This window comes from Leopardus geoffroyi, chromosome C3, assembly GCF_018350155.1.
Source record: "Leopardus geoffroyi isolate Oge1 chromosome C3, O.geoffroyi_Oge1_pat1.0, whole genome shotgun sequence".
Taxonomy (NCBI): Eukaryota; Metazoa; Chordata; class Mammalia; order Carnivora; family Felidae; genus Leopardus; species Leopardus geoffroyi.
In genome coordinates, this window is record NC_059338.1 from 131244898 (window position 1) to 131264466 (window position 19569).

Here is a 19569-nt window from a genome sequence, read left to right on the forward strand (position 1 = left end):
AATCATTTGACAATTTCATAGGAGATATTTTTGTTTCTCAGGCCAAAATTTTAGAATTCTGGAGGGCACTAACTCCCTATTTTTCATAAAATTTCTTACAGTGCCTACCACAGAACACCCAGAAGAATAAAACAGGTTGTTAGTCATGTTCCATTGCTTCCATGTGGCCCAGTGTCAACCTAAAAGCTTTAACCAGCAATAGCATTTTTTTAACAATAGAAATTCATATTATACATAGATCACTTTGTATATGTATTATACATAGATCACTTTGTATATGTATATGATAACAGACCAGCTTTACAAGTTCAGCAACATAATCTCTTTATAGGTTTAAGTTATACTTTTTACTAATCCTTTCTTTTCTCATCATGTTGAGCAGACTTTTTTCTTTTTTTAATCTTATTCTTCAAGAAGCCTGCTTTTGACTATATATTAGCTTTGGGCTTCACCTTCACAGAAGGATACGTTTTATTAAAGAAAAGTGCTGTATTTATTCTATGTCACATTTTTTGCTGAGTATGATTTGGAATCTGCAGTTCATTCAACCAGTAAAGGAAGTGATAGTTCCATGTACAGATCCAGGGTAGATTCAGGTTTATGCAATAAAACGTTAAGCCACAGAGAAGAATTAATAATGGAGGTTATCCATTAAAAAACATTCACAAGAAAGACAAATATCATATGACCTCACTTATATGTGGAATCTAAAACAAAAGCAGAACCAAAAAAAAAGAAAAAAAAAACAAGTACAGAGAACAGACTGGTGGTTTGCCAGAGGTGAAGAAATGGGTGAAGGGAGTCAAAACGTACAAACTTCCAGTTAGAAAATAAGTCATAGGAATGTGGTGTGTAGCATGGTGACTATAGTTAGTGACACTATGTGGCATATGTGAGAGTTGCTAAGGGAATACATCTTATAAATTCTCATCACAAGAAATTTTTTTGTAACTAAGTATGGTGACGGATATTACCTAGACCCACCGTGGTTTTCATTTCACAGTGTATAGAAATATCGAATCATTATGTTTGACACCTGAAACAAACTGAATGTTATAGGCCAATTATACTTTAACTTCAAAAATACGTACACATGCATGCGCACACTCATATGTACACACTATGTGCACACACACATCAGTGTAATCAAAAGTCAAGCATCACAGAAAAGAAGTAAAAAACTTTATAAAGGTGTAAACTTAAGAATGCTGTACGTTCGATTTGCAATGTTTATTTACAAATGTAATTTGTTAAAATACAAATTTATTTGTTAAAGTAATTTGTTAAAATAATAAAAAATTATCTATTATTGGGGCACCTGGGTGGCTCAGTCGGTGAAGTGACTGACTTCGGCTCAGGTCATGATCTCGCGGTTGGTGGGTTTGAGTCCCACACTGGGTTCTGTGCTGACAGCTCAGAACCTGGAGCCTGCTTTGGATTCTGTGTCTCTGTCTCTCTCTGTCCCTCCCCCGCTCATGCTCCCTCTCTCTCTCTCTCTCTCTCAAAAATGAATAAACTTAAAAAAATATTTATTATTGTTATGTCATATAAAAACACATCTTAGAGATGTCCAGACTAGAACAAAATAAATGGAAATAAGCCTCCCTCCATTTTTCCTTATCAACTTTCTAGTTCTTTGAAAAAAATAATTCATGTAATCCTGAAGGAGAAAAAACAGATTTTGAATACTTAGCATGTTCTGGACACTAGAGTATTTACAGTTGTATCCAAATTCTAGAACATTCTTCCTTTTCCTGTTGGAAGAATGTTTCCTTTGCTCTAAGGACAATTCTAACTTATAAATCTGCTCTTTGAGAGGGAGGACTTCAAGGATGAATTGAAGTTGCCAATGCAGAAAAGGGAATAAAGGGCATTATGGGGCGAGAGGACTAGGTGGGCAAAGGCTTTGAAGCCCAAGACATATGGTTTGCTCAGAAAATTCCAAGTAACTTTGTATGGGTAGGGATATCTACAAGGAGGCACGGCATGAAGGAGTCCATGGTGATTCCAGGGCTGCTACATGTAAGGGTGTAGGCTGTGCACTAGTCAACGCAACGCCAGAGGGTATCAACAAAGAGACCGTGTGAGTGATGCCTCCATCATTTGTGCAGTGTGCTACTTTCACAACTTTCCTACAACCCTGATTTCAGGAACTGAGTAGTACGGTATGACTGGATGCAGGTGGAGATATAGAGATGAGTGGGGCTGCGTGCTTCTCAGAAGTCAGACAATGGACAAATTCTGAAAGGCACTGACTGCACTGATGAAGAGTTTGGTGGGCCTCCTCCAAAGGCCAGTTTTCCTCCAAGTGTGGCCCCCAGACCAGCAGCATGGGCATCATGTGGTAACTTGTTGGGATTGCAAATTCTCAGGCCCCACTCCATAGTACTGAATCAGAAACTCTGGGGAGAGGCCCAGAAATCTATGTTTTAACAAGTCCTCCAGGTGATTCTGGTGCTTGCTAAAGCTTGAGGGCACTGCGGGAAGGAGTAAAAACAAAACAAAACAAAACAAAACAAAAAAAAGCTAAGCGAGGACCGGCATGCTCAGATTTGCACTGTAGAAAGATCACTAATTACAGTGTGTAGGGCTGATTGGAGGAGGAGAGCAACTGAAAACAAGAGAAGTTTCTACTGCAGTGGCAGGAGGAAAGGGGTTCAAGAAGGAAGTATGTTACTACGTTTATAGGGTGGAATCTCGACCTCACTTGCTGCAAAGATGACTAGTCTAGGAACCCCGCCCCCGGCACCGTGTTTACCACTAAGTTTACCAGGAAGACAGCAGCTCTGACCTATCTCCATGAGTATCTCATGCTGGTAGAAAACCCAGAGTGATCCTTGACTTAAATCAGCACTTTCTTTGAAAACAGTATTTCTTCAAATCAAAAAATTCTAACAAGCACTTCAGCATTTGGAACAGAACTAGAAAAATCTCTTAGAATTAAACAACAGTTTATTGGTACATGAAAACATTATGAGACACACACTGTTATTTGCCAAAGCTATTTTCTTTTATAAAATTTTACCTTACGTGTACATTCTGACATCACACAGGGCAAAGACTAGTGGGGGAACCCATTTATATCAGCTGTTCCCTGAAAGCGTACTCATTTGAGAAACCACTCCAACTTCTACTTTCTCCAAGGAAGTCTTCTAAATTTCCCGAATTAAAGCACCATTGAAACCTGGCTTTGTTCCTTGGCCACCTCGTTGGCCTCATCAGTTCATCCATCATCATGGACAGAGAAATGCAAGGGTTTATTTCCACCATTATCCCCGTATCTAAAGACTGTCCCAGCAGTTTCAAAGAAAAGAAAAAGCCATAATGCAATCATTATTTTTCCCTTTAATGAATCTCTGCAGTAAAGCTCTTCTGAAAAATACTTTGGGGTCAACATCATTGAGACCACATTACAGGATGCCAGAAGCCAGAAGATGTGTGAGGGCCACACTCTGCCAAAGGAACTGTTGGATGAGAGCCAATCAGGCTGTGCCTGCATCAAACTTGCGTGATTCACTTTACAGCTGATCCTGGGGGCAGGCTGCTGTGCGGTCTGGGGTCCGAAAGGAGCAGCAGCTTCTCTTGCACAATGACGGGTGTTTTTCAGGCCAGGAAGCAGAGCATATCCAAAACAAGGGCCTTTATTTGAATCCTGTTTGGCTTGTTTTGACAGCACTGATCAGGGAATGATGGGAATGGGCTCAAGCACATCTGTACTTATTAGAAACTAAGGAGGTGTTTATTGGGCAGAGGGATCCTGCTTTTTATATCTGTCTGGTGTGGTCATTTTCTACAATCCCTTAGATACATTCTGTTATCTGTACAGAGTCGCTCCGGTATTCTCTGTCGGGAGGCTAAAAGGCCTTGTCGGAAGGTGGTCCTTGAGCCAGCAGGATGACCTGGGAGCTTACTGGAAGTGCAGAATCTTGGATCCCATCACAGGCCCACTGAATCCAAATCTGTTTTCATGAGGGGTTCATGTGCACATTTAAACTTGAGCAGCTCTGACCTAAGGCACAAAACCATGCCATTAAAAAAATCAGCTTCAGAGGCTCTTCTACAGATTTTTAAAGTGGATCTCAGTTCTGGAAACCAGGGTGGGCTGTGAGGCCCTGTGGGCTTTTCAACACTGTTCAGGGGTTCTGGGATGGGCAGGTGTAGTTACTAGAAAAAAGTCTTACAGGTGATGCTGATGTGGCTTCCATTTCCTCCCTGACCTCCTGTCTAGCCTGCAATCGACAGCCATTGCTTTAAACACTTTCACATAATAAAATTCAGCTTGACCGTAGTAAGAATGCTTGGCTAGGAGTCAGAGAACTTGACCTTCTCTCTGGGTCTGCATTAGTAAATTAACCGCATGACCTGAGTCAAGATGGGAGCCACTGTTTCTCCTTGTGTAGCCTGGGGGTTTCTCATGACAATTTCATCTACATTATTGGGTTGTAGTGATGATGACATTATATAGTGCGTGTGAGAATGTTCCGGAGGTCATACAATTCCATTGAAATGCTAATATTTTTACGCTAACCAAATACATTTTTTTCCTATGGACTACAGAGTTTCGGACAGAATTATTAGCTAGTATATAGTGTTAGAGGTAGAACAATTTTATTCTTACAACTTCCTGTTTGAAGTTGGCACACTCTTCCCCATAAAGTTGCTATTGAGCTCATTTCTTTGGATGTTGCTGCCTAATTTCAGTAAGTTTGGTAGAGATAAATGGTCCTTTTGGAAAGTCAGCATACTGGGTTGAATAGTGCTCTCCTGGGGTGCCTGAGTGGCTCAGTCGGTTGAGCATCTGACTCTTGGTTTCGGCTCAGGTCATAATCTCGCAGCTTTGTGGGTTTGAGCCCCGCATTGGGCTCTGCGCTGGGAGTGCGGGGGCCTGCTCAGGATTCTCTTTCTCTGCCCCTCCCCCACTTGCACTGTTTCTGTCTCTCTCCAAATAAATAAATAAACTTAAAAAAAAAAAAAAAAGAATCATGCTCTCCTCTCCTAAATTCATGCACACCCAGAACCTCAGAATGTGACCTTATTCACAGATGCAATTAGGTAAGGTGGAGTCATACTCAATTAGAATGGGCCCTACATCCGATGACTATTGTCCCTATAAGGAGGCCATGAGAGATACAGAAAGACACACAAAGGGAAGACAGCTATGTGACAGTGGAGGCAGAAACTGGAGTGGTATGGCTCCAAGGAATCCCAAGAATTGATAGCAACCACCAGAAGCTAGGACAAGGTAAGGAAGGATTCCTCTGTAGAGCCTCTGGAGGCAGCACAGCTCTGCCCACGCACCTTGATTGTAGACTTCCAGCCTCCAGAGCTGTGACAGAATACATTTCTGTTGTTTTGAGCCATCCAGTTTGTGGTATTTTTGTCACCCAAACGCTAGGAAACTAGAATAGTCAGGTTGTGTTCTTCAATGAGAGGGTCCAATCTTTAGTGTTAGAGCTGAGAATGCTTTTTTTTTTTTTAATTGAAAAAGAACTTTTTAAAAATATATATTTGTTTTTGAGAGAGAGAGAGAGAGAGAGAGAGAGAGAGAGAGAGAGCAGGGGTGGGCAGAGAGAGAGGCAGACACAGAATCTAAAGCAGGCTCCAGGCTCTGAGCTGTCAGCATAGAGCCTCACGTGGGGCTCAAACTCACAAACCGTCAGATCATGACCTGAGCCGAAGTTGGACGCTCAACCGACTGAGCCACCCAGAGCTGAGAACACTTAAAGCCATTCCATATATTCTCTTCAAAAGTGGATTTGATGTTATTTGCAAAGGAGAGGAAAATCAAAGAGGTTTGGAACCTTAGTCAGCAGGAAAAACAGTTTAATTGGGAGAAACTAAGTTGTATTTACTGTTGGAAGTAAATAGCTAGGATTTGTTAAGTAGGTAATTAACACCTGCATTCTAAATAGCAGCCCATTATAAGTTAGAACATGTGGGTCCAGAAGCTGTGGAAGTCACTTATACCAGCAACATGCAGGAGAAAGATAAATAAGGAAATACTACAAAATAACATTAAAGTGGTAAAGTAGGCAACAAGAAATTTCTCTGATGTTAGGAAATTAAAAAACCCAATTTTAAAACACTTTCTGTAGTGTTGCTTTATAAAAGTATTGGGGAATTCTCATGCTGCTGTCTAGATAAACCAGTTTTACATAAAAAGCACCAGTAAGTGTACTGTGTATCCCTGTCTCTCTGCTATTTAAGTCCCTGGTAAGCAGGTCCTACCAAAATAGCTACATGTGTACAGCTCCTTTTAAAAATTACTTACTTACTTTATCTATTTAAAGTAAGCTCTATCTATCATCTAGCTATCTATCATCTATATCTATCATCTGTATCTATCTATCTATCTATCTATCTATCTATCTATCTATCTATCATCTATCTACCTATCTAAAGGAAGCTCTACCCCCAAATGGGGCTCAAACTCACAACCCTGAGATCAAGAGCTACAGGCTCTACCTACTGAGTAAGCCAGGCACCCATGTACAGCTCCTCTGAATAGCATTTTTCAAACTGAGTAGCAACCCCTTTGTGGATCATAAATCAGTTCTTTGACTCATAACCAGCAATTTTTTTTTAAGGTTTAAAAACTTTTTTTTAAGTTTATTTACTTTTGAGAGAGAGAGAGTGAGCAAGCGAGGTGGGCAGGGGGGGCAGAGAGACAGGGAGAGAGAATCCCAAGCAGGCTCTGTGCTGTCAGCACGGAGCCCGACGTGGGGTTTGAACTCACAAACTGTGAGATCATGACCTGAGCTGATACCGAGAGTTGGATGTTTAACCAACTGAGTTGCCCACGTGCCCTTTATTACCAGCACTTTTCAAAAAAAGTGAAATAGCTGAAAATACAACAGAGAATATCAGGAAGGTGAGTAATGTTTTATAGAGTGTTTTGTTGACCCATAATTCCTACCCCTATATAATGGTAACAATAATAATAGTTACTAAATTATACTTACTACTTTATTTTGATGACCTATATGAAGCTGACATGATCCTAATGTTTCCAAAGCTGAGCTTTAGATAATTTTTATCAATGGGAGAGAAGGAAGGCTACTTTCTCCACCTCCCAAAAAGGACAAACCCTTAGTCTTTCTTTTTTTTTTTTTATAATTTTTTTTTAATCTTTATTAGAGAGAGCGTGTGAGCAGGGGAGGAGCAGAGAGAGAGGGAGACACAGAATCAGAAGCAGGCTCCAGGCCCTGAGCTGTCAGCACAGAGCCCGACACGGGGCTCGAACTCCCGAACTGTGAGATCATGACCTGAGCCGAAGTCGGACACTTAATCAACTGAGCCACCCAGGCACCCCAGACTCTTTCAATATTACTTTGTGACTTAGGACTTCGATGAGTTATCTATATATAGCTTCTGTATTATATTCATATTAGCCCTTTCTTAATTCTGACAATTAGATTTCTGGCCTTTTATTTACCACTTTTTGTGTTTCTTTTGCTATTTGGGTTTTAAATGGATCCAGGTGGTTTACTTCATAATATTTTCTACGATAAAGCTGGAGTGATAAATTTTCATTAATAACTAGTAAATCCATTTGTAAACCATTGTTACAAAGTTCATAAGGTTATACACCTTTGTTGTAAGGAACTGTCATATAGTAAGTCATGCTTGGTGATTATTGCCATTTGGGGACATTTTTTTATTAACCTCTGAATTAAATAATTCAAAATTGAATAAAAGTTGGTATTATTGACACAGACCATTGATTTATATTGGTTTCTAAATATCATGTGGGTTTTTCAGTTATATGATTTGTCTCAAAATAAAAGGCCCAATTTTTGATTAGGTAAAGATTTATCACATAAGAGTTACATATGACTTACATAGTTAATATTAAAATAGTTGATTCCATCATTTTAAACTACAACCTTAGTTTATAGGTCACGTTTTGGATTCAAATCCCAGTTCTGTCACTCATACAACTATGAGGCATCCACTCTTCAGAGTAACAGAGCTGATAAGATCAAGATTAGAGCCTAAATATATACAGCATCCAGTAGGTCCTCATTTAACAGTGGCTATTGTTTTGTATATATTCAACAGATAGTTTACAGACGAAGACTTATGTCTATAGTGATTCCTGGTTAGCAATGCAAAATTCAACCACCCAGGTATCTACATATAAAAATATACAGATTATATAATGACAAATGTTCAGATCTGTTTCATATACAGCCTAAACATCCTCATGTCTGAATTTCTTATTTTTTAGGTAGAAGTTTGTCAGTTGTTGACTTACACATAGTCACCCTGTCACAGCCTCTGGCCATGGCTCATTTCCTACAGCTTGTAAAATATTCACCAGTTACAAAGAGAGGTGGAAGGTCAGGTCTAAAGGCTACCACACATCCCTGTCCTTCTCATGGCAGGAAGGAGTGTCTGTTCAGAAGCCTATGTTCTGGGTGGTATACGACTATTTTGAATCAGGCTCAGTTTAAATGCCATGGCTTCTAAGATCTTTCTTGATCTCCATAGTGAGGATCACTTCTTTCTTTGGTTTTCAAAATGGCTTTTCTGGAGACTTTGTGTTCTATTGATATGCCTTAAGGGGCCACTGTAGAAAGAGGAGCTAGTGGACAGGGCAATGGGAACCCTATCCTGGTTACTTATGGGGGATGCTGTCCTTCCATATGGTGCCTAAGACACACATGTGAAGAGGTGGACATTTTTCATAGAACGACCTTAATTTCATGGTGTAACATATGCACACCTACAACTGCATGCCTTTATATACACAAACAGCTCTATCTCTCCTTTGGAGATGAAAATACAGATTAATATTGCCTCCTATGTTTGAGGATGTGCTGGAAAAGACCTACGTGTGACCAAAAGACTTTCCACACTTTTTACTCACAAATAACTGACTATTTTATTTGTGGCCACAGCTGTTGTTCGCAGGGTTGGTTACAGAGGACAGCTTTGTCTTTTAGACTTCTAGGTCTTCTGTGTGCCAGGCCAGTTTTATATATGCCAAAAAGCTAAAATTTGACCTCCCCAAACATGCAGAGGGCATGACTAACACATTATATTAAGATAACACATAAAACTGCAATCCAAAGAGGCCTGGCTGTCACCGGCCAGCTGTACCACATTAAATAGCCTCTAGGAGGCCGGGAGGTTTGGGCTCCAGGCGAGACCGAATCATTGGTTTTCTCATAGTATCAGAGTACCATTTTATGGTTTTGGATCATTTAGATAAACATAATATACAAAATTCATTTTGCCACATTATGTGCAAATTGGCTTAGAATTCCTTAAAAAGCATTTTCTAGGATTTTGTCCAGGTCTGAGTATTCAACCTAAAAATGCCCGTTGAAGACGTGTGTTATCTCATCAGATTTTTATTTATGCAAATGCAAATCCAACAAATACCATCTGTGGCCCTTAGGGCTTCTAAATCTTATTTCCTAAGATATTAAGCTGAGTAAAACAGATTCCAAGCTTTATATATAAATAAAAAAGTTAATATAATAAAAATAATCATAAAAACTCACAGTGTCATTCCCACAGCCCCATGCTCTCATTGCATAAATAGATTTTTGCTTCTGAGAATCTAAGCAGATAAGAGAACAAAGCACAGACAGATGATGGTGTAGCACCGCCACAAAAGACATAACTTTTATGCCGCTTGATCCTTTTGCTTTAAAGTTCTCATCGTAATGATATGGTTGGGAGACTGTCAGGTACCACATCTTTGGCATAAAAGCAAAGAACACCAAAACACAATAGAAATGGCTTGAACAGAACTAATTTGCTCTCTGCAAAACCATGATGAGGTAGGTTGAAAATGAGAACATAATTGCCCAACCGTACACTGGCATTCCGGGCTAGCCTGGGAAATGTTGTGGGGCAAGTTTTGTTTATCCTGGGTTCTCTTCAGCCTGCTTCCACTTCTCTCCTCTGCACCTTTCACACTCCTGCCTACTCCCTGACTTGTAGCATCAAGTTCTCAGCCTCTTTGGGGCTCCTCAGGGCTTTGAGCAGGGCTCTTAAGGCCCCTTCCTTCCACTGTCCCCGTTCTCTGTAGCAATAATCTGTCCAGCAGCCTTTAACTCTGGCTTGTGTTCTACTAACCTGATGGCACTATGAGAGCTGGATTGCATCCTGACCCAAAGGAATATGTCCTCATCGTAGAATTTCAGGCAATGGAGATGTTTGCGATTTCTAGAATCTTTTAAGTTATACCACAAACCATTCACCTATGATGCCTAATTATAAGGCTGATATTATTGGAGAAGTGTATTCTGGTACAAGGAGTCATCATTCTTTTAAAAAATTTACCACTTAAATAAACGGTATATAATGCTTTTTTTCTCTCCTAGTCTCAACCCCATTGGCAGAATAAAAATTCTGCTTGAACTGGACCTAGATACTTGCTTTTATTCACGTGACATACACTTACCAATTAAGGACATTTTAAGTAGAGTTGACCTATTGATTAGATCTCAGGTTTTGAACTCTGGAATTTATTCTTTGTTTTTAATAAAATGACCATATACTCATTTAAGGATAGTATAAATAAATTCCCTCTTATTTCCATTGTCTGTTTTTGGCTTTTTTATCTGAACAATATAATAAGGGTGATATCTCACATATTAATGACTGCTTTTAGGCAACTGATAATAGTATTTACTCTCTTCCACTGGAAGTATAGTTGGTGCTAACTTCAACCTTTTGATTCTTGGTGTCTCTTAGCCATAGACGGGTTTATCTCATTTTATTCACTCACTAAACACTTCAATCATTTCTCAATTTCAGTAATCATCGAAAAAGTTTCACAAGGAAAATTTTCCTTCTTAGCTGAATGATTTATTGCTTTTCATGTCTAGAAACTTCCTTTATAATGAACAGTCTTGTATATTGAACTAACCTTCTACAATAGCACATGGGAGGGAAAGTGATTTCAAATTACCCCCTAATATAATCATTTAATATAATTTCTAGGCACCAGGTTTCAGGGGGTTCACAAGATTTCAGACTCTTGCCACAGATATCCTGATTTAGAAATAGATTCCTGAGACCAGTTATAAAGTTCCCAACTTCCCAGGTGATATTTCCACCTGCATATCCACTGGTCCATCTTGGTTGAAAAAGGAAGCTCTTGATGTCACCCTCCACCCCACCTACCTGCAGCAAATCCCTCTTGATTTTTTTCTATTTCTATCAGTATGGCTTTTATTTCATTTTTCGAACCCAGGAGTTAAAGTACTTCCTCCCAGTTCTAATATTGTACTTGTATGTCTATGTTTACGTACAACTCTTCTTCCTCAGGTTCCACACCCAAGTCCTCAAGTTCTATTCATTCATCCCATTTTTCCAATCCATCTCTTCTTTCCCCTTCCCAGCCCCTTAATTTTTCCTTCCTAAACAATTTCATTAACCTTCCAATTGTTTCAACTACCTCCTGCATTGCCTATTTTCTGTCTGGGGATGAAATAGATGTGAGGGAAGGAGTTCAAAGAATACAGGATGCTTTCCTCGCTCTTATCTTTTTCACGCTGCCAGTGGATTTTTTCCTATGGTCTTAGAGATCAGTCATCTGTCTCATCTCTCCCTCTGGATTACAACCCCTCAATGGTCGCGACAGATCTGACTGAAATTTGTTTTCTTTAGAGTTTGAAACATAATGCTTATACTCAGGTGCTCAATAAACACAATTTAACCAGTAATTAATCTAGTTAATAGTATTCACGAATTTATCTTTAATAGTTAGTGGTACATCTCAATAATTGGCTATATTCTCAATGTCAATATACACATTTCTCATTAACTTGTTTTCAATTCTCTCATCTCCCCCATGAAACTACCGTGTTTGGATCACTGGGTGCCTTAATCACTTTTGTATCGTTCAATTGCACTTTCAGATAGGCAACTTCTCTTACTTTAACTCCAAATTCCACCTCGAAACTAAAACAAAGCAAAATAAACTATTACATCCCAACAACCCAACTGAGGACTATTTCTCCTAAAGCCATCAAGACTTTTCAATTATATACATGGTTATTGCTAGGAAGTTTAGAAGGTTAACGGAATCCAAAGTGTTTTAACTAATGGAACCAAAGCAAAAGAGGAGTGATAATCCCATCTCCCTACAAAGTTTTCTCCTCTCCTAAACTTCATTTTCCTCCATCCATTTAGTTTTTCTAAACTCCTTCTCTTAGGAAAAAGAAAAGTACGCTGTTCAGGGGCACCTGGGTGGCTCAGTTGGTTGAACATCCAACTCTTCATTTGGGCTCCATTCATGATCCCAGGGTCGTGGGATTGAGCCCGCATCAGGTTCCGTGCTGAGAGTGGAGCCTACTTAAGATTCTATCTCTGTGCCCCTTTCCCCCGCTCACGCACTCTCTCTAAAATAAACAAAAAAATCAAAAAAAGAAAAGTACACTTAAAAACATTTTTAATAAATGCTTTTTAAAGTTTATTTATTTATTTTGAGAGAGAGAAAGTGCCCACAAGCTGGGGGAGGGGCAGAGAGGGAGGGAGAGAGAGAGAATCCCAAGCAGGCTCCACACTGTCAGTGTAGTGCTTGATGCGAGGCTTGATCTCAAGACCATGAGATCATGACCTAAGCCGAAATCAAGAGTCGGACGCTCAACTGACTGAGCCACACAGGTGCCCCAAGAAAAGTACAGTTGCAACTCCAACCAACTGACATGGTATAGGAAAGAATTCAAATGACTATCCATTCATGAAGTTTTTGAGGGAAGAGTGTCATCTCTGGGGAAGCAAAGTAACATCTGAGTGCCCCAGAGGAGATGAAAATGTCTGATCTTATCAGACCAGGTCAGATTTCTGGGAGCTCCAGACTGGATGAGGAGCTCCTGTCTAGGGCCACCCTGAGATGTCTAGCATGATGGGCATCTTGGCTCCTGCCTTCTGAGATGGGAATGCATTGTGGGATAGGCTGCTCTCTCACCTATCCTTGGAATGAAAGTATTCAATCAGAGTCTGTTGACTCAAAGTGAGAGTGATGAAAGTCCCAAGGGACCTAGCACCCAGCCTGGTGTTTGCCTCCCCCAGACAGAGCTGATTGATGCAGGATCCTAAAAAGTAGCTTGGTATTCCTATAAGGGACAATAGAGATGCTGTGCTTGAGTCATTACATAACTAGTTGGATACATCTGATTTTTTTCCTTTTAAAGTGTAATATCTTGATGGGAAGATTCGGTTAATACCAAATACATTTCAAATAATAATGAGAATTGCTGTCATTCATAAAATAAATGATAGAAATCTATGAAGTGAGGCTTGTTCTCACCAGTAGGTGTCTCTGTTCCATCACACTGTCCAGCAAACTCCCCTAGGTTTCCCCTGGAAATACAGACGTTACATAAAAGGTATCTTTTCTTTAGAAATGGTATACTTTAAAGAGAAGATATAAGATGACTTCTCTTTTTATTTATATTCACTGTAATTCTGAGTTTGGCCTTTCTTTGCAGCACTGGTTGCCGATAACGTCGGAGAGCATTTTCAAGATAAACCCCCTTTTCACTTTTTGGTACTTAGATTAGCTTTGTTGCTAGGCTTCATCTCACTTGAATCAGTGGTGCATTTCTGAGCAAAACAGCAATAACTAAGTTTCTAGGTATGTGAGGCTGCTCAAAAGGTCAGACTCTTTCTCCTGAACATTTATTTCCTTGCCCATAAAACCAAGCCCTGGGTTGAGCAGCCCCTGGAGCTGTCACAGGTATTAATTATTAAGAGATGGGTTAGGCAGTATAACAGTTTTTAAGTATGTAGCCTCTGAGTCCAGACTGTATGGGTCCAAATCCTGGCTCTGCTTCTCATTACTGGACTGATCTTTCAGCTACTCATTCCTTTTGTGCTTCTGTTTCCCCATATTAAAATAATGGTAGTATGAATACTACCTGATAAGTTGTTATAAAGAATAAATATATCTATATAAAGTGGTTAGAACACTGCATGGCATGTAATCAGTTACATAAATATCTTTTATGTGTTTAATATATCTTTTATAACAGATATCATATATGTGAAAAATAAAAGCTAGTTCCCACTTTGGCATAGCTGTACTCAAGGTTACTGTTGGGCATATGTGTCCCTTCCTGGCGATTGGTCTCTCAAAGAATATGGACGTTAGGATAATGCAACTAAATATTGTGGAGGTGTTCCCTGAAGTTGGCTGTTTCAACCAACCCATGTATTTTCATAAGGAAAGAGCCACCAGACACCTTCCATCCGTCACAACCCAGGAAGCTCCTTTGCATGTGGCATTGGGTTTCATGCTTTCAAGCTTTTGTTACAAACACAACTAGAAAAATGGAGAAGTGAGTGATATAAATAGGGACTAAATCAATGGGGGCAGTGAGCCACCATGAAGATGCACAAAAATTTGGGTGAAGCTATCCTGATTTTCCAAGCAAGCTTTGATGAGGACATAAACTAATTAGAGGGAGATGGTTACTAGTGTCAACTAAAGACCTCCATGCATCAACTCATGCCAGTGTCTCAAACACATTTTAAGTAGACCCTATTATCATCCTTAGTTTACGGAGGGGAGGAGGAAAGACCCAATGGCTACAGGCCATGCACAGTGCTAAATATATGACATACGTTAATCCATGTTGTCCTCGCCACCACAACTGTCCTCAGCTGATAGGACCGTTGTCCTGATTATACCAAGTGGGAAACCAAGGCACAGAGGGATTCACTAGTTGCCCATAGCTGGTAAGCAGCAGAGCCAGGATTTGAACCCAGCCAGTGTGGCTCTAGAGAGGGCTCTGCTAAGGAGGGAATTAGTGCAGCAGTTCTCAAACCTGAGGTGGCCCAGTGAGAATCACCTGCAGGAACTTATCCCATTGAGATGACACTCAAAACTGAAGACTCCTGTGGCTGCCTGGAAAACCCTGGCTGTGTGGGTGGTGTTGACTCACGAAAAGGGTTCTGCTCCAGCGTGACTAGTGATGCCTCAGCACTCGTGTCTAAAAATGAATCTCTGGGTTCCTCAGTCGCCTTGTCTGTTAAACGCTATTTGCAGGTAAACGGCTTTGAGTGGTCTGTATGTGTGCATGTATGAATGTGTGCACCTGTGTATGAGTGAAAGTGTGTGCCTCTTTGTGCATATGTGTCTGGAGGGAATTAAGTTGGTTTGCTTTGAGGGTAAAGGCCATAACACAGATCACATTCAACGTCCACACGAGGACAAGTAAATCCTGAGTGTGAATGCCGAATCTGTGTGTTCTTCATGTTAGTGTCGCTGGGGAGGCAAGGCTGGTTTTGAATCCACAAAAGTTACCGAGAAGACCCTGAAATGGGGCCTAGAGATGTAGGCTGTTGTCAGAGTTTCTGCTCAATAGAGACCGTATAATGCTCTAAATGGAAAATGAATTCTCCCAGTGAATACGCACGCAGTGCAGAAAACTGCTACTCATTCTACATACAGTTTAATTCCTTTTCAAAAAAGCCTTGAGAACAGAATAAACACATTATGCTTGGATGGTGTACTCAAGAAGTCTCCTCTATAGGAAATGATTTTAGAATTATTATTTTCCCTTTCCTTTGCCAGCACCTGACAATGCATGATAAAAACCTAGAATGGGGCATCCACGTCCAGACCCTGAGGATCTTTTTGTTAAACATTGAACCAGAGCCCGAGGCAAAATCAGATTTCTATAGTCAGAAAACATTTTTAACTTTCTTTTATGCCCCTGCCCCGAGCTGTTTTTAATAAAAAGTGTTCACATACTAAATAGTGATCCATATCTACCCACTTCTCTCAAGCTCCTGACATCTTGCTTTTTGGTCCCTGCCCTTCTACTGAAACTGTTGTCTCAGGGGTCATTGATCCTACTTTGTCCCAGAATTCAGTGTCACTTTACAGCCCTTACCTTTCTTTTTAAAAAATATTTTATTTTTGAGAGAGAGAGAGAGAGAGAGAGAGAGAGAGAGAGCACACACACAAGAGTGGGGGAGGGGCAGAGAGAGAGGGAGACACAGAATCCAAAACAGGCTCCAGGCTCTGAGCTGTCAGCATGGAGCCTGACGCGGGGCTTGAAACACAAACCATGAGATCATGACCTGAGCCAAAGTCGAAGGCTTAACTGACTGAGTCACCCAGGCGTCCTGAGCCCTTAATTTTCTTGACCCATTGGTAGGATTTTACTCTACTGACCATTTCCATTCTTGAAACCTTCTCTTCCCTTGGTTTCCATGATGTTATGGCACTCTCTTCCTATTCCTCTTACCTCCCTGGCTACTTCTCAGTCTTGGCTGTCTCTGTCCTTTATGTAGCCCTTCAGGGTTGATGTTCTCTTCTCTCCTCTCACCTACTCTTTCCTCTTCTCAACATCTCTTTCAGTGGTTCCAAACATCTCAACACTGGTAGTTCTCAAGCCTACATTTCTAGGGTAGATGATCCTCCTACTACAGCCACCACCAATAAAGATTTAATGAGGTTAAGTGCTTTACGAGCACTATTTCAACTATTTCTCCCAATTTTCTGTGAAGGAGGTTATGTTATTGCCCTGGTTTCTGATGAAGAAATAGGCTTAATAACTTAATGCCCGAACTCGCACACCTCGTATGTGTGGGTCTCCCCCCGACTCAAAGGCCCCTATCACTATGGACTATGCTGCCAACATATGAATAAAGATCGGCAAGAGAAGTCACAATGATGAATGAAATCTCTGTCCTTAGTTCCGGGTGTGTGGGTCCAACTTACAACTGAGTATTTTCCCTGGGATGTTCTATGGATACTTTTTGCCCAAACACACCTCAGACTGAATTCATCTCTCCTCTGTCACCTCAAGCTATTCCTTTTCTGTGTGTCATGGCACAGCGCCAGGCCCCAACGTCTAGAAGTGAGGCCAGCATCCCCGATACCTCTCTTCCTCCTTTCTCACCGGTCAGTCCCCAAAGCCTAAGAATCAACCTCTTAAATATCTCTCATATACATCCATTGCTCTTCACCCCTTTTACCCCTCCCTGAGCGCATCACTGTCATTTCTTGCCCAGATTGATGCCTCAGCCTTGGAACTGTCTTTCCTCCCCAGGTCTGGCTCCTATGAAGTGTATTATCCACACTGTAACTAATCAGCGTTCTGAAATGCAGAGCCCATCCTCCCATTGCTCTCACCGAGACACTCAATCCCTGCCATGGATTAGAAGGCACTGTGTGCCCTTCTTCCTGCCTAACTCTTCAGGCTTTCCCTCACCTCCTGCCCCCTTTGCTGCCCCCACCCCCACCTCGTCTCCTGCACCCCATGCTCTAGAATTCCTCTCATTCCCTCTCTGTGCTGTGTTCTCTCTTGTTATGGGTCTGTGCACATGGTAGTCCCTTTGCCTGGAATGTCCTTCTGCTTCTCCACCGAGGAACTCCTCTTGGCGTTCAGTTTGCAACTTCGATCACATGTTCTTTGGGACCGTGTATCCCCTGGGACTAGGCTGGGTGCTACTCTCTTATATGTCACGGCACCCTGTGCCTTTCCTATCAGGACACTTACCACACTGAGCCACACGTGCTCATTTGCTGTTTTGCTCATTAGTCCCTAAGCTTTGCAAGGACAGTGGCCATAACCATGTCCATCTTTCTACCCTTCTATCCCCACTGCCTGGTATATGGCCAATGATTTATAAATACTGGTAGACTGTCTGTCTGGCTAAACCCGGATTTTCAACCTTCCCCAAAAGTGAGAAATGGCCAGGAAGAAACATAGCAAGTTGTCATTTGGCTGATACTGCCCCAGCTGTCAAATCCAAGTCTGGACTAGCCCCTGGTTCAAGGACGTTTTTTTTTGCTATGTGGATCCCCTGGGTCAGGAAGTTTTTACAAACCAGGTCTTACTCTCTCTATAGCAGGGGATTCATCTTTTGGAGGATATCCCTTGCACAGCATACTAACCTAAGAAAGTAGAGGGATGTCTGAGACACTGTGACTCAACCCCTCTGTTCCTGCTGTTCTGCAGCTGTTGCTCTTGTGTAAACCTCTTCATCCATGACTGAGCCCCTGCAGCACCTCCCTGGTTGTCCCTGCCTACTGACTCCCCCTTTCCCTGGCTGCTCTCCAGCCTGCCACCTTTGGGAGCTTCCTGAAGCGCTAACTTAATCATTGTTGTTTCAACATCTTTGTTGGCTTCTCGTTGCCTGTAAGATCATGTTGAAGCACCATAACAAGGCTGTTTTTAATTTTACCCCAAACCCATTTTTTTCCATGCCCCGCTAGACTTATTCCCCTATGAGACGCTATGAGCTCTTGGAAAAGAAACTATGCTTCATTTATCAATCCATCCATTCGTTCCCCACCAATCATTTCACCAAGTAATGGAGCACTACTGTGTGCCAGGCACTAGAATAAACTGGTGAGAAAAATCAGACATGATTCCTGTCCTCAAGTCGCGAGACAGGCATTAGTAAAATAATCGATAAATGAGTTTATTTACAAACAAACATGTTTTATGAAGGAAAGGCTGAGGTTCTATACAACAAAGAAGACTGACCTAGACTGGGGATCAGAGGTGCTTCTCTGAGGAAGTGATGGTTAATATGAAGGATAAAGAAGAGTTAGGTAAGTGTAGAATGGGGAGAAAAATTTATACTCCTTCACCTTGCAAAGTCTTCCCTCAGTGCATGACACAAAAAGGGGGCTCAATAAATACCTGCTGAATGATCAGGAATGGTGGGGGAAAAAAAACCACTTGAGGAAAAGTCAATTTAGACCTTATGATGGAGGAGGACTTTAAACCAAGCTATGCTGGGAGTTTCTAGGATGTGCCAGAAGAGAGATGCACACAGTCTTTTTTCAAGCGGAGGATGACAGTTTCTGTAGACAGGTGTACAGGTACCAGTGTCTTAGGAGGCCGGGAAAAATTACTTCTCTATCTCAAGTAGGAAGGAAAAAATGAATTGGAAGTTAAATGTAAGAACTGATTAAGTCAGGATGTAAACCTTATCACATAACATTCAGCAGGTACCAAAGCTAAACTTTGTCCATTGGGTTCACAGACCCTCACAGTAGGGAGGCCATCCCCACCACCAGGACCTAAATTACTAAATACGGTGGGTAGCAGGTAGACAGAGTTACTGACACTTTCAGGCCCTACCTTTGGCACATTCTGACTTTGGAGTCTTTTAAAAACAGCTTTAATTTTCCATTTCCAAATATTTTTGTGTTCAGAGAATCCAGATGGGTCCCTGTATTTCTCCAGGTCAAATTCTTCTACGTTTTCATGAAGTCTTTAGTCAGGAACTTCAAGTAGGCTCTGTTCTACTGGGCATATTGTATACCTTGGAGTGACTTTGTCAATCTGTTATCTACTTTGCATAATGTCCAGCTTTCTTTGGTAAAAATTATAATTTTAAATAGCTTATGAAGACTGCAGGTTAGTTTTATTTATTGAGGACACTTAATGGTTGGTTAATTCTTTGTAAATAAAAGTAGCAAGGAACACATACTTATCAGCAAGTACCTATTTTTACTTCTAAGCAAACAAACATTGATTTGCTTCTCTGCAATTAATAGACGCAATCTTATGGTGGTGCTGATTGGACCACACCGAGGGTTAGAATATGAGGAGATACATCTTTGTAATGATA

At 41.0% G+C, this 19569-nt stretch overlaps 1 protein-coding gene and 1 long non-coding RNA gene across 3 annotated transcripts in view; one reads left to right on the forward strand and one right to left on the reverse strand.

The window, feature by feature from the left end:
• The window catches only part of LOC123586065, a 78234-nt gene extending 71047 nt beyond the window's left edge, over window positions 1-7187 (forward strand). For both annotated transcript variants that reach the window (XR_006706579.1, XR_006706578.1), the window contains one exon: window positions 7138-7187. This is a non-coding gene — a long non-coding RNA (uncharacterized LOC123586065). The remainder of the gene's footprint in view (window positions 1-7137) is intronic.
• KCNB2 (potassium voltage-gated channel subfamily B member 2) overlaps window positions 1-19569 on the reverse strand; it is a 388139-nt gene that overhangs the window by 10895 nt on the left and 357675 nt on the right. The window lies entirely within an intron of this gene.